Genomic DNA, 13,403 nt, shown 5'->3' with positions numbered 1-13,403 from the left:
TTTCTTTTTCTGATATTTATTTATAAATAATTATTTGTAGAATTGGCATATTATTTGTATTTTATTTTTATTATTTGTATATAATCAAAGCATGCTAATTTAATTGTATATGAATAAACGTTATATTAGGTTTATTCATAGACAATTAAATTAGCATGCTTTGATTATGATGCATTAATTTTTACCAAAAAAAACTGCAAAGCTTAAAATTACTTTAAATAATAAATATATTAACCTCTACTTTAGAGATGCATTAACATGTTTGCATTTCATTGGCTGGTGGTGAAATTCAAGACTACTGAGGTAATTCTAGGATTTAAAAATGTTATATTAAAATAATAATAATATTTAGTATAACATTTTTAACATTTTTTAATCCTAGAATTACCCCCGCAGTCTTGCAATTTAATAACCAGCCAATAAAATACAAAAAAATGTAATGCATCTCTTATGTAGAAAAATGAAAATTCTCCAAAAATTAACAAGCTCTTTAGTTAATATCCACTACCTCAATAATTTAGGTCATGCTTCCATCTTCCATCTTTAGTTTAAAAAAAAAAAAAAAAGGTTTGATTATAAATGTGCCTTTAAATAGATAATGATTTCGTTTTTTTTACAATTCGTTGCTGATATGGTGAAAACCTCTTTTGAATTAGCAATTTAACTCATCTTCATTTCTTATTTATTTTTAAGGGATTTTGATAGTTAACAAATTATATTTTATATAATAAAATTGGTTGGTCACAGAAGGAGAACTGGAGACAATGCGCTGACAGCTTGTAATGATTTATTTTAAGATTTAAAAAGCACATTCTAACACATGTGGAATAAATCATCTGATTAACACCAGTGAAATGATTAAACTCAAATTTTATAATAAATATCCAAAAGATAAATTATGTTGCTACTTTTTTACACAGTATGAAATCAATACACATACATTTAAATAAATGTTTCAATAATAAAAAGAAAGAGTGAAACACTGGATATTTAGCGAAAAAGTAAAAAAAAATTCTTATTTAGTATATGTTTTTTTGATCATTAAGCAGTCACCGTCATCATCATCATCATCATTATTATTATTATTATTATTATTATTATTATTATTATTATTATTATTATTATTAAATTATAAAAATGTTTTAATTAATAACAGATAGCATTCCCCTATTTTCTATGTGTGTTTTTACCTGTTTTTAAGGTAATGGCCTCTTCGTTAACAGTTAAACACAATGTCTGATTAATGTCTGAGTGTGTTTGTGTGTGTGTGTGTGTGTGTGTGTGTGTGTGTGTGTGTGTGTGTGTGTGTGTGTGTGTGTGTTTTCCTGTAATTTTTCCTATGCTTTTCATAACATAGATTTTCCCCATTTTGCTACTTTGTGGCATGCATTCCACAAGAAAAATCCTAGTCAAGATTCTAAATGTTTGAATCTTGCATATATATATATATATATATATATATATATATATATATATATATATATATATATATAAAATATACTGTATACATTATATATATATATATATATATATATATATATATATATATATATATATATATATATATATATATTGGAAGGTTTAACTTAGGAATCTTGAGGATGGATTTCAACTGTTATTAATTTAAACAGCCTGCTTCAATAGCTTAGGGCTGCAATTGCCATGAACAATTTTTCACTCGACTCTGAGCAGGTGATAACCTCAACAATTATGAAAAGATTTCATTATAATAAATTTACATTTAGAGCATTTACAAGGCATCCTTATCTAGAGCGATGATCCATAATCAATGGATGTTCGGTGTCACTAGACTAAGGATGGGTTCCTCTCATGGTTTTACTTGCACAACATTTGCACAACATTTGTCTTCATGTTTACAAGTACATTCTTGTTTATAGTTCTTTCTTTTGCACATTGTACTGTATATTATACAGTAGATTTACTGGTCGGTGCTATTTTGTGTTTTTTGGATCTGTCTGCACTAGGTTGCAAATTATGCAATTTAAGTGGTGAGGACAATTACTTTAGTCCTTAGCTCTGTGTTCGGTTATGTAGCTCCATGTTGTGTGATGTAGCTCCATGTTGTGTGATGTAGCTCCATGTTGTTTTGTGTAGCACCAGGGTTCTGGAGAAACGTTGTCTAATTTTACTTTGTACGGCATCAGCTTTATATGGTTGAAATTGCAATAAAAGCTTCTTGACTTGACTACTTGCAGGTATTGCCATGGATTGCTCATTAGGAATAAGCTTATAGGGACTAATTTATAACCCTAAAACTTATATTTGCAATTCATTTCTGTAAATCTGCTTTTGTGAAAATAACTATACAAAAAAAATCAGAATTAAAATGAAAATAAAGGGAGTCACTTTAATATAGAACTTTTTGAGAATTACTTTTCTTAGGCACATGGTAGCACTCACGCGTTAAATCATATCACTGAGGGCCACTCAGGGAGTGGTGTGTGAATATTAGTGGGCCAAAAGGTGTGTGTGTGCTTTTATTATTGATTAGGGACTGAAACCCTCAAATCTCATCTTATTTTTCAATTATTTATAATATGATATTTATCTAGTAACGACTATCATGTTAAAACAATTTGCAAAATGTTTGTGGTACAGTACATCTATATCATGACCAAATCTTAAGCATACAATGGTTCCCACAGTTCAGAACCAAAAACATATATTAATGGCAATCATAAGGCATGCATTTGTCTTATCTATTACAATTCACCAACCACTGATTAGACTCACCCACACCTCCTTTTAAATAACCATTGATTGCAGCATTGTACCTGTAACAATACCAAGCCTTTCTAACATTGTTTCATTACTGCAACATCACCAAGCCTCTCATTGCTTGTTTCTCTGTTTGTGACCCCAATAATACTGTATATGCTGCACTGAAGGCTGTTCACAAGAATATTTGCGACCTATCATTTTAAATATGTTGATATATGTCATATGTCTGAGTTTGTTTCTAAACAAAACGATTAACATGCATATTTGTATGTTCTGTGTAAGCTCTTAGTTAGTGCTTTTGAACTTCACAGCTATATATCCAAACTGGTCAATGTCAGTGAATGTATATTCTGAATTATATTAGTTTAGACAAATGTACAATTTTGCATTAGAAAATGTAAATGAAATATGCATAAAGTTAAAAATATATATTTTATTAATTGTGGTACAAATATCATTAATGTTAATTGTAATTGAAATGCATTCTATTATATTCTATTATATTCAGTTATGAATGAATCTTCAACGAAGTGTACATAAAACAATATTTTGTATTCATGCCATTTTTACAGTGTACTATATAAATAAAATTGTCTTTAAAATATTTTCGAGGACATATTCTGAAACTAAATTTAACATTTTTAGACACCTTCTTATTTTCTCAAAACATGAGTCGTTTTGAAAAAGCCTTTTTAGAACAGAAAAAAACACAAAAACAAACTATCCCTGAAAGTTTTTTGTGGAATTTATTTATGCATTTATGAATTTGCATAGCACTGGACATTCTGACAAAGATTCTCATCTGCTTACTTAAGAAAACCATTGTACCTGTCAGTTTAATTCTTAATTCTTTTTACTCATTGGAAATCATTTGCCAAAGCTATTGCCTGAATTTTTTTTACCACTTTCTAGGCAAGTTTGGATTAAATATCCCAATGAAATGTTAGACTGAAGCTTTAAATACAATTTAATTAGGCTTAGTTTTTGCCTTAAACCCACACCTTTAAAAACAAACAAAATAAAAACTACACACACACACACACACACACACACACACACACATATATATATATATATATATATATATATATATATATATATATATATGTGTGTGTGTGTGTGTGTGTGTGTGTGTGTGTGTGTGTGTGTAGTTTTTTCTTCTTTCAAAGGTGTGGGGGTGGGGGCATGACTAGAAAGAACAGAAGACAGGAAAGACACATCCTGATGACTGGTTTTAAAGGAAGTATGTGCTGTCAGAGCTCTTTATCAGAGTAATCTATTACCATGTTTTGTCCAGGGCCTTTTGGCTGATCAGAATTTCAGACAGAAAATGTATTATTATAATAGTATAGTTGCTTACAGTCTAGCAACTATATGACCATATGACCATTTTCTGCAGTTATACAATACATACTGTATAAATGTGTGGCTTTTGCTTAGAAAATATATGTTTATGTAAATATGTTATTTATAGGAGAATCAATGGGAGAATAGCTCTTTATCTTTATGCTGTTGAGATTTTTTTTGCTACATTTTTTTAGATCTATATAAGACACAAGTGCAAAGAAAAAAACACTGGCTCATGCAGTTTATTTATTCATTTATATATATTTTTTTTTATTACAGAAATTTAAAAAAATATTCTGTTTGAACAAGAACATAGTAACCAAAGAACCTAGAAGCAGTCATGGTGTTTGTACAGGCAAGTATTTGTCACTTGCTACTTTCTATATTTTCCAATGTTTCTGAAATGTAAACCCAGCCCTATGCTTTTAATAATGGCCAGACACAGTGTGTCATTTACTTATACATTGTGTCTGTCTGTCTGTTTTTAATGTTCAATAAATATTCCATAATAAATGGAGATTTCTTGGAGAAGCCTGCCCACATCACACACAAAAATAAATCTCTATTAATAATAATAATTTCATACTTACTCATCATACTTACACTTTGTTGTTCTTTTTTCTTTTGTTTAGTCTTTTTTAAGATTGTTGCAAAATAGATTGTTATAAATGTTATTTTGTTAGGCATTGTGTACTTTTACAGCATTTTATCTTCTAGACAGCTTGAGTTCTGATGACTTCACTTAGCCTTAAGCAGATTAAAACTTCATGTTCTTCATCATATTTATAAAAAGCAAAAAAACATTTTTTAACATAGCATTAAATTTGTTTTTGTTTTGTTCTGCTATTATTTTATTGATGTTCAAACAGCTTGTAGGGTGACATTGTTGAGATTTTATTAATTGCTATATCTGCCCAGGTTATTTGAATGCTTATTTATTTGGAACCATATTTATAGACAGTTGGTAGGATGCTCATTTGTCATTATTTATCATATATCATCGTTTAAATCACACATTACTGAGATTACCTCCAAAAATTACATCATCCAACATAGGGAAATAAGAGCCTTACGTGATACAATTTAATATAACATTTTTCTTACAAATGTTTTATTAGTGTGAGAAGGTAATAAAACATTTGTGAGAATTTTATATTAAATTGTATCACGTAAGGCTCTTATTTCCCTATGTTGGATGATGTAATTTTTGGAGGTAATCTCAGTAATGTGTGATTTAAACGATGATATATGATAAATAATGACAAATGAGCATCCTACCAACTGTCTATAAATATGGTTCCAAATAAATAAGCATTAAAAAAAAAAGACTTCACTGCAAAGTATTGATTGTGTGCCTTTTACTTTTGATCTTGTACATCATCTTTTAAACAACTTACATTCATGTCTTATAGATCTGTCTTACATACTGCTACAGTACATCCCTTGCTTAGAGTGCGTGTCAGTACCTCAGGGCATTAATTATCTAATTGTATTCGACTGTGCAACTAATGAAACATATGCCCTAACTGTATAAGTTTAATCAGACCGTGAATATCCATGTTTTACGGTATTTATGCATGCATGCTATATTAATAAAATTTATATAAAAATCCCTAAGTGTATTCAGCCTATTTATTTGATTATTATTATTATTGTTGTTGTTGTTGTTGTTGTTATTATTATTATTATTATTATTATTATTATTATTATTATTATTATTATTATAGTAATAGTAGTATGATTACCACTACTAGTATTATTATTATTATTATTATTATTATTATTATTATTATTATTATTATTATTATTTGTACTAGTAGTAGCCGTAGTAGTAATATAGAAAATTTTTACCAAAATTATATTTCTCATTTTAAATATTTTTTAAATTATAAAGACATTTTAAAATAGGCAATTACTTGTTAATTAATATGAATGTAATACTGACACATTTTTATATATAATCTGAATGGTACATTTGTAAACTGCACACTTGTAAATAACATCTGTACATTTATTTAAATAATATATTAACTTCTTTATATAGCGCATTTTTTAGTTGTCTGTTTTACTTATATCTTTTAATATTATGTCTGTACTTTCTTTTGCACTGGAAGCTCCCGTTGCCAAGTCAAATTCCTTGTGTGTGTAAACATACTTGATAATAAAGCTATTTCTGATTCTGATTTTGAGAATCATAGTAAATAATCATAAAATATTTAATAAAAATTCATGAATATGATACAATGGGAAATAGTTTATTCAAGGTAAACTATGATTTTTTTTTTGTAAAAAATAAAAAAGGTCAGGATTACCGGAATAAATGCAATACCATTTGGTATAGTAAGGTTTCTTTTGGTTGCTGACTCATTGTTACTCATCCAAAGATACATTTCTGGGGTGAGTATTTTCTTCTTGTTTTTTTTTTTTTTTTTTTTTAAACCCTGAACAAACCCTTGAAATACAAAAAGATATATATATATATATATATATATATATATATATATATATATATATATATATATATATATATATATATGTTAGGTTACAAAACTATCTATGCATGTACTTAATTTGATGTGAGGAAATTGTGTAAAATATAAAAAAAAACAAAAAAAAAGTTTTAAATATCTTTAATTTATAGCATTTTTCTTTGTGTTATTTCCGCCATAAACTATTAAACTATGTTTGGGTTATATATTAAAAAGGTTTTTGTTGGGAGTTTGTAAGATTTCATTGATTGCTTACTCTTAATTTACTACCAGGGGCCATTTTATACCATGGTAGTCTTCCTTTTTTCCTCTTGTGTGTGCATTTGAATGCACGTGTCTTTGGGGGTGAGGGGAGAAATGAAGGGTGGTTGTTGGTAGCTAAACCTTGTAAAAGGGTTTTCCTAATATGGGCTGTCTCTCCTGAGACTCCTCCTCTACCACATAAGTGGGCAGGACTCTCTCCTTCTATTCAGCCAGTGATGACACAGCTACGACTCACTTCCCCATTAATTGGCTAAAACCAGTTCTTACAGGAACTGTCGGTGATAAATGTGAGAGTTCTCAGAAATAATTCATTTCTTCCTTCTTCACAGCTGGGGAAACTCCAGGGCAGTGTGGATGCTTCTTTGTGTTATCATTTGTTTGTGTATTTTTGGTACTTATTATTTTTCTTTTGTTTCATTTAAACTAGTAAATGTGTTTTATTGGTTAGCTCTCCTTTTCAGTGAATCTGAGATGGAGGAAGATAACTTTTATTTATGGGTAAGTAAAACTGGTGAGCTACTTCCCCCTTTCTTGTCTTCTTAAACTCAGTTACCTAGTTTGTCGTATCTCTCTAGAAGATGTACCTCGAATTGTATGAGTCACACCGGCAGTGAGTATCACAACTTTTTTTTTCTGTCAGTTTTACTGTTCTACTGCGATCAGTGTCTGGTAGTGTATAATTAATTTGCTAATTCTAATGTAAGTGTGAGCAGTGATGTCAATTATTACTGGGAGAGTGTGTTGTGGCAAAGTTTATTTTGTATAAATGTTAAAACAGAGTTGGGACTGTGGCCTGTTCATGTTCTGGCTCCTGAGGGATGCTGAGTCATGATCAGCAGGTGGAGCAGCTATGACTAAAGTGTACACTCCCCCACTCACTACCCCCAACCTCCACCCCCCTTCCCTTAGCGAACCCTGTTGAACTCTATGCAGGCTGACCGAGACAGGAGGGGCCCCTAGGGGCTGAGAGGGTGGGGGAATTCTACTCCCAATTCCTGCCTCTAACAAACTCTCACAATTCTGTGGAAGCCGTTGAAACAAAGATACTACACCTTTTACCCCACTGCTCTCTTAGGTCAGTCTGCTTTCAACAACTGCTATTTTTTTTTTAATTATTATCTGAATCCTTTTTGAATTTCTTTATTGTAATTTAATCATCCTGTTTTAAAAAAACTTGGAGCAAAAAGCTATTTATCTTTAATAAGATACCAGTTTGTATCAGAAAATTTAGATGGCAACCTAGAAGGAAGAAAATACTGAACATTAAATTAGATTTTGAATTTGTTAAAATAATTATTTTCCTTCTCTTTCTCTCTCTCTCTCACACACACACACACACACACACACACACACACACACACACTCTTTTTGTGTGCGTGTGTTCTCTCCATTGTGCAGGATGAAAACTTGCTTTTGTGGGTGTTTAATAAGGCAGTGACGTGTGTGTGTGTGTGTGTGTGTGTGTGTGTGTGTGTGTGTGTGTGTGTGTGTAAAATCAGAAAACTTTTGTTTGTTGGGTTAGTGGTGTGTTTAAAAAAAAGTACTTTCACCTAGTTATTTTACTCCCATTCACACTGATCTTTTTGTTTATTTGTCTTTTACTTCGCACATGTGACTTAATACAGATACAGTAAACGGTTTTTGAGATGTTTAAGTTTGCTGTAGCTGCACTGTTGTGGCACAATCATCTGTTGTGGCTGAGCATGGCAATCTTTGTTTTGCATGGAAATGCAGGTATTAATTGATGATTAGGTCTTTAAAATCTAGACATCTAGACATTTTAAGTATCTAGAAATTAATACACACAGGGCATACATTATTAGCAATTTTATTTATAATTATAAGAATAAGAACAAAGGGGTTTGAAGTAAGAATATTGTTGAATACTAAAACAGTTACAAGATCAGTGATTTATAGTGTAGTTTCCTGTATTCAAACCAGGAATTTACATCCAGATGTAATAACATTTGCAATTACATTAACGCATACATGTTAAAGATTGTGCAGGATGGAAGCTGGTAATTTTAAACAAAAACTTTGTAATCAGAACTGTGCATACAGTGGGAGCAGAATACTGACTGTTGATCCTCTCACTACTTATGCTAATGATAGTGGGTTATAGTATATATTTGACATTGTGACGACTTTTTATATTCTTAAGTATTACAAATTTGTGTATATTTTATATCTCACTGAGAGCTTAACTTCCTGTTTAGAACTATGCTTACACATTCAAAGCAGAATACTCATTATTGCTGCTTATTTTTTGAGACAGACAGTCTCACAATTGGGACTACATTGTGATGTAATAGTGTGTTTCATTTAAAAAATTTACACAATGTTAAAGATTGCATCCATAAGATATATTATGGATGCAATCTTTAACATTGTGTAAAAATTCATGCAATAAGATGTATTGCAATTTAATTTATTTAAAGTGTATTGCAATATTCTGTTCAAATTTAATTATTAGTTTTTTAATAATTGCAGTTTTGAACAAGTTTTTTTTGCTTCATCTGTGCTTTTTTGTAACACTGCCCTAGTATGCTAGCCTGAAAGCTCCAGGCTTATAAAAAAAAATGGAACAGTGTGGGGTTTCTTTGCTGTTACCTTAGCTGAACCCTGGAGTGAACTCAATGCACTGTACTGCTGGCAGGAAGGATATGAAGAAGAGAGAGAAAGGGAGAAACAAGCGAGAGGCTAAAGTGTGTTCAGCTAGCAGACATGATTGTCAGTGAATAGGAAACACATTTTGATCTCCTATAAAGGGACATATTCTGTTACAAAATAACAGAATATAGGCATTGACAACCTTTCCTCTTTTTTCTTGGTAAGCATTCTTTCCTTTCCATTCTATTTTTTCTTTATATGTTGATTAGGCATTTCCTTCCGTCTCCCAGTTTGTCAGATAGCTTATCAGACTGGTGTTGGCTGTTTCATTGCGTGGCGACAACAGTCTGTAGGCTGTCTGACATTTTGGGCTTTTCATCCATAAATAAATCTTATTTGTAATCTCCAAAGTTTGTTTTAATTATATTTGTTGTCTTGCTTTTAAACAGTCTGCCATGGTTCAGTTATTTGAGCTAAACCTTTCTATTTAGGATGAGGTAGACAATTAAAAATAAAAGTAACTCCGGCTCTACATGTTTACAAAAACTGTACTACATGTGTGTTTATATATTTTTCTACAACATGCTCTAATAGAGAGAGAGAGGGGTGGGGTGGGGGTGGGGTATTCCAGGTCTACATCCATCATTTCATTACTCTTTTTTTTTTTTACATAAAATCATGGTTTCACCAGTGGCTATGCTGGCTTACACTTTTGTTCCTCCAGGAAATGTATAAACCACTTATACCACTTTTGAAATTTAAGATCTCTTAAAAAATACCTACAAGTGCACCATTGTACCTTGGATTTATTATGAACACCCCTTTTTAAACATTGTAAAACTTTTAAATGGTTTGGGTTAACTTGCAGACAATGTAGTTTTTCTAATTTTAAACATTATTTTTTTAAACCCCTTCTTGGGGTTGTTTCTTAAATTTGGATTTGTGTATGAATGTGTAATTGAATGTGTGTTTATTAGAAAATAAATAAGGTTTCTATAATACTTATTCTGTCTCTTTGTTTCTTGTTATAGCCTGACAGATCACCCATTAACAAGTGTTTACCATGTCTGAGATATTTATACATCATTAATTATATACCCATCTATCTCTATAAACTCCTTCACAGACACACTTTTTAAGGATGAACTCTTCGTTAACTGTTTTCATTCTAGACACTGTGTAAAACTACATCTCATGTAAAAGTGTAAAGAAAATACATGCTTACCCTGTCAGTAATTGATTCATTTTATGATTTTAAAATGTAAATTTTTAATGATATGTATTCTTAATTGTAATATGAGTATGATTAAATTGTCTTATTTGATTTTCTATTCCATATAAGATTCTATGGGCCATACTAACAATAATATGTGCAATAATATTGCTAAATATTTGTGCAACATTTTAACAAGAGCATATTTTAAAACTAATAGTTTTTGATGCTTGGTGAAATTTCTTTTTTTAATTAATTTATTATTTCTATTAATTTATAAAGATTATTCTATCTATTTTAATAATGTTAGCTACATTGCTGTGAAAAAAAAATATTTGCCTGTTCCTGAATTTTCTTGCATATGTGTCACACTTAAATTTTTAAACTTTCACTTAAAATTCCACTTTCAACACCCAGGCCTGATTGCTGGCAGATTTCTTGAATCAAGAAATAGAACCTGTCCGACAAAGTATAGCATGCTAAACAATCTCAAAAAGCAACACATCATGCCATGATCTTAGTAAATTCAAGAATAGATGAGAAACAAAGTAATTGAGATAATGCTTTGGGACTCACCGAACCATAGTGAAAACCTACATTCACAAATAGAGAAAACTTGAAACAGTGGTGAACCTTTTAACAAGAGGTCGGCCTACCAAAATAACTGCAAAAGTGTAGCAACGGCTCAATCAGAAGCTTATAAAAGAACCCAGAACAACATCTAAAGAACTGCAGGCCCCACTTGCCTTAGTTAAGGTCAGGTTCATGATTCAACTGTACGAAAGAGACAGGGCAAAAATAGCTTTCAGAAGCTTATAAATTGTAGAGTTTATGGGAGAGTTCCAAGTAAAAGACATTGATTACCAAAAAGTACACAAAGACTCATCTCACATTTTCCACAAATAACATCTTGATTATATCCAAGACTTTTCGCTAAATATTCTGTAGAGGTATTTTTGGTAGGTATGCGTCCTGATACATCTGGTGTAAACCTAACACAGCATTTCTTAAAAAAAAACTTATACCAAAAGTCAAACATGGTGGTGGTAGTTTGGTGGTCTAGAGCTTTAGGACCTGGATGTGTTGTCATAATTGATGGAACCATGAATTCTGTGCACTAACATAAAAATCCTGAAGAATGTCCAGCTATCAGTTTATAACTTCAAACTTAAGCGCACTTGGGTTATGTGGCAGGAAAATAATCTGAAACATACTAGCAAGTATACCTCTGAATTTTTGGAGTGTGCTAGTCAAAGTCCAGACTTAAATCCTTTTGAGATGCTTTGACATTACCTTAAACAGGCCATTCTTGCATGGAATCTCTCAGATACAGCTGAATTAAAACAATTATGCAAGGAAGAGTGGGCCAAAACTCAACAGCGACATAAAAGACCTATTGCCAAATGTCAAATGTTTGATTGCAGTGGTTGCTGCCAAGGGTTTAGGGGGAAATTACTTTTTACACACTAATAAAAATATGTGCAATAGTATTGCTAAATATTTGTTAATGTTAATATTATTAATGTTAGCCACATTGCTGTGAAAAAGAGTATGCATATTTGCATATTTGTCACACTTTAATGATAGTATATTTTAATATTACACAAAGAAAACCTAAATAAATGCAAAATGCAGTTTTTAAATTATGATTTTGTTTATTAAGGGGAAAAACTGTCTGTCTCTTTGTGAAAATGTAATCCCCTTGCTAAATTATAAACTGTGATCAACCACATTATTTTAAAAGCTGAGTTAAATTCCACTCTTAACAAAGTGTTAAATCAAGACACCACTTAAATAGAACCTGTCTGACAAAGTGAAGCATGTATTTATAAATATTGCTTAAATTGTTTAAATAACAATTACTTTTTTTACATTAAAACTATATTATTTTACTATAGTTTAACTGTTATTCAGTCCCCTCTAAAAGAATTAGAAAGGAAAGGTTAATTATATTGTTTTTGTTATATACTGAATTTGAACATTTAAGACTAAAATATGAATTAGACAATAGTCGAGAATGTCATGTAATTTTCTAACATTTACAAGTATGTATGTTTAGTATTGCACCCAGAAATAATGCCTCTTCTTTGAGAACACCTATTTTAAATTACCAAACATATTGAAGCATGGATCTACCACAGGTTATTCTTGCCCAGGAGTGACCTGTATTTGAACAATGTGAATTCCAGTGGTGATCAGAGTAAGACCACAGGATTTATGATTGAAAATCATAATAACTGTTGAAATTCAAGGAAATCTAATAAACCATGTTGATGGAAATCTAACACCAACAGCTAATTCAAGGTTTCATTTTCTTTTTTATAGTTTCATTCATCTTTTATTCAGAATTTATACCTAGGTGTGATGAGGTGGGGCAGGGTCTCAGACTCAGTCAGTGATCCAACTGCAGGAGGTCCATTAAATTAAGTTGAATCACAACACATTTTTTTTTTTATTTTAAATAAAAAATGGGTAAAAATATCAAAGATAAAATATTTAATAAAAAAAAATTATAAGTATAAAATTAAAGTTAAATTAAACTTAAAGCTGATCATGTAAGACAACTGTTAACTATAAATAATCACAAAATATGTTTGTTATGATGCATAAATATAGACTTAGGGCAGCTGGGCTTGTCTGTGAGTTTTGGTTACACAGTAACTGTTATTTGATTATGCATACATGCTAACCCTTATAAGTGGGATAAATATTAATTTGTTGTCACAGACACCCTCACT

The 13,403-nt window shown here is 30.6% G+C and overlaps 1 long non-coding RNA gene across 1 annotated transcript; it reads left to right on the top strand.

Moving 5' to 3' along the window:
* Positions 1-7,165: 7,165 nt before the first annotated feature.
* LOC124393710 lies at positions 7,166-9,150 on the top strand. The gene is made up of 3 exons (XR_006927359.1): positions 7,166-7,340; positions 7,418-7,452; positions 7,752-9,150. It is a non-coding gene; the product is annotated as an uncharacterized LOC124393710 (long non-coding RNA).
* Positions 9,151-13,403: the final 4,253 nt, after the last annotated feature.

This window comes from Silurus meridionalis, chromosome 11 (genome assembly GCF_014805685.1).
Source record: "Silurus meridionalis isolate SWU-2019-XX chromosome 11, ASM1480568v1, whole genome shotgun sequence".
NCBI lineage: Eukaryota > Metazoa > Chordata > Actinopteri > Siluriformes > Siluridae > Silurus > Silurus meridionalis.
The sequence above is the reverse complement of the archived record's forward strand: the minus strand, read 5'-3'. Positions and strand labels throughout refer to the sequence as shown.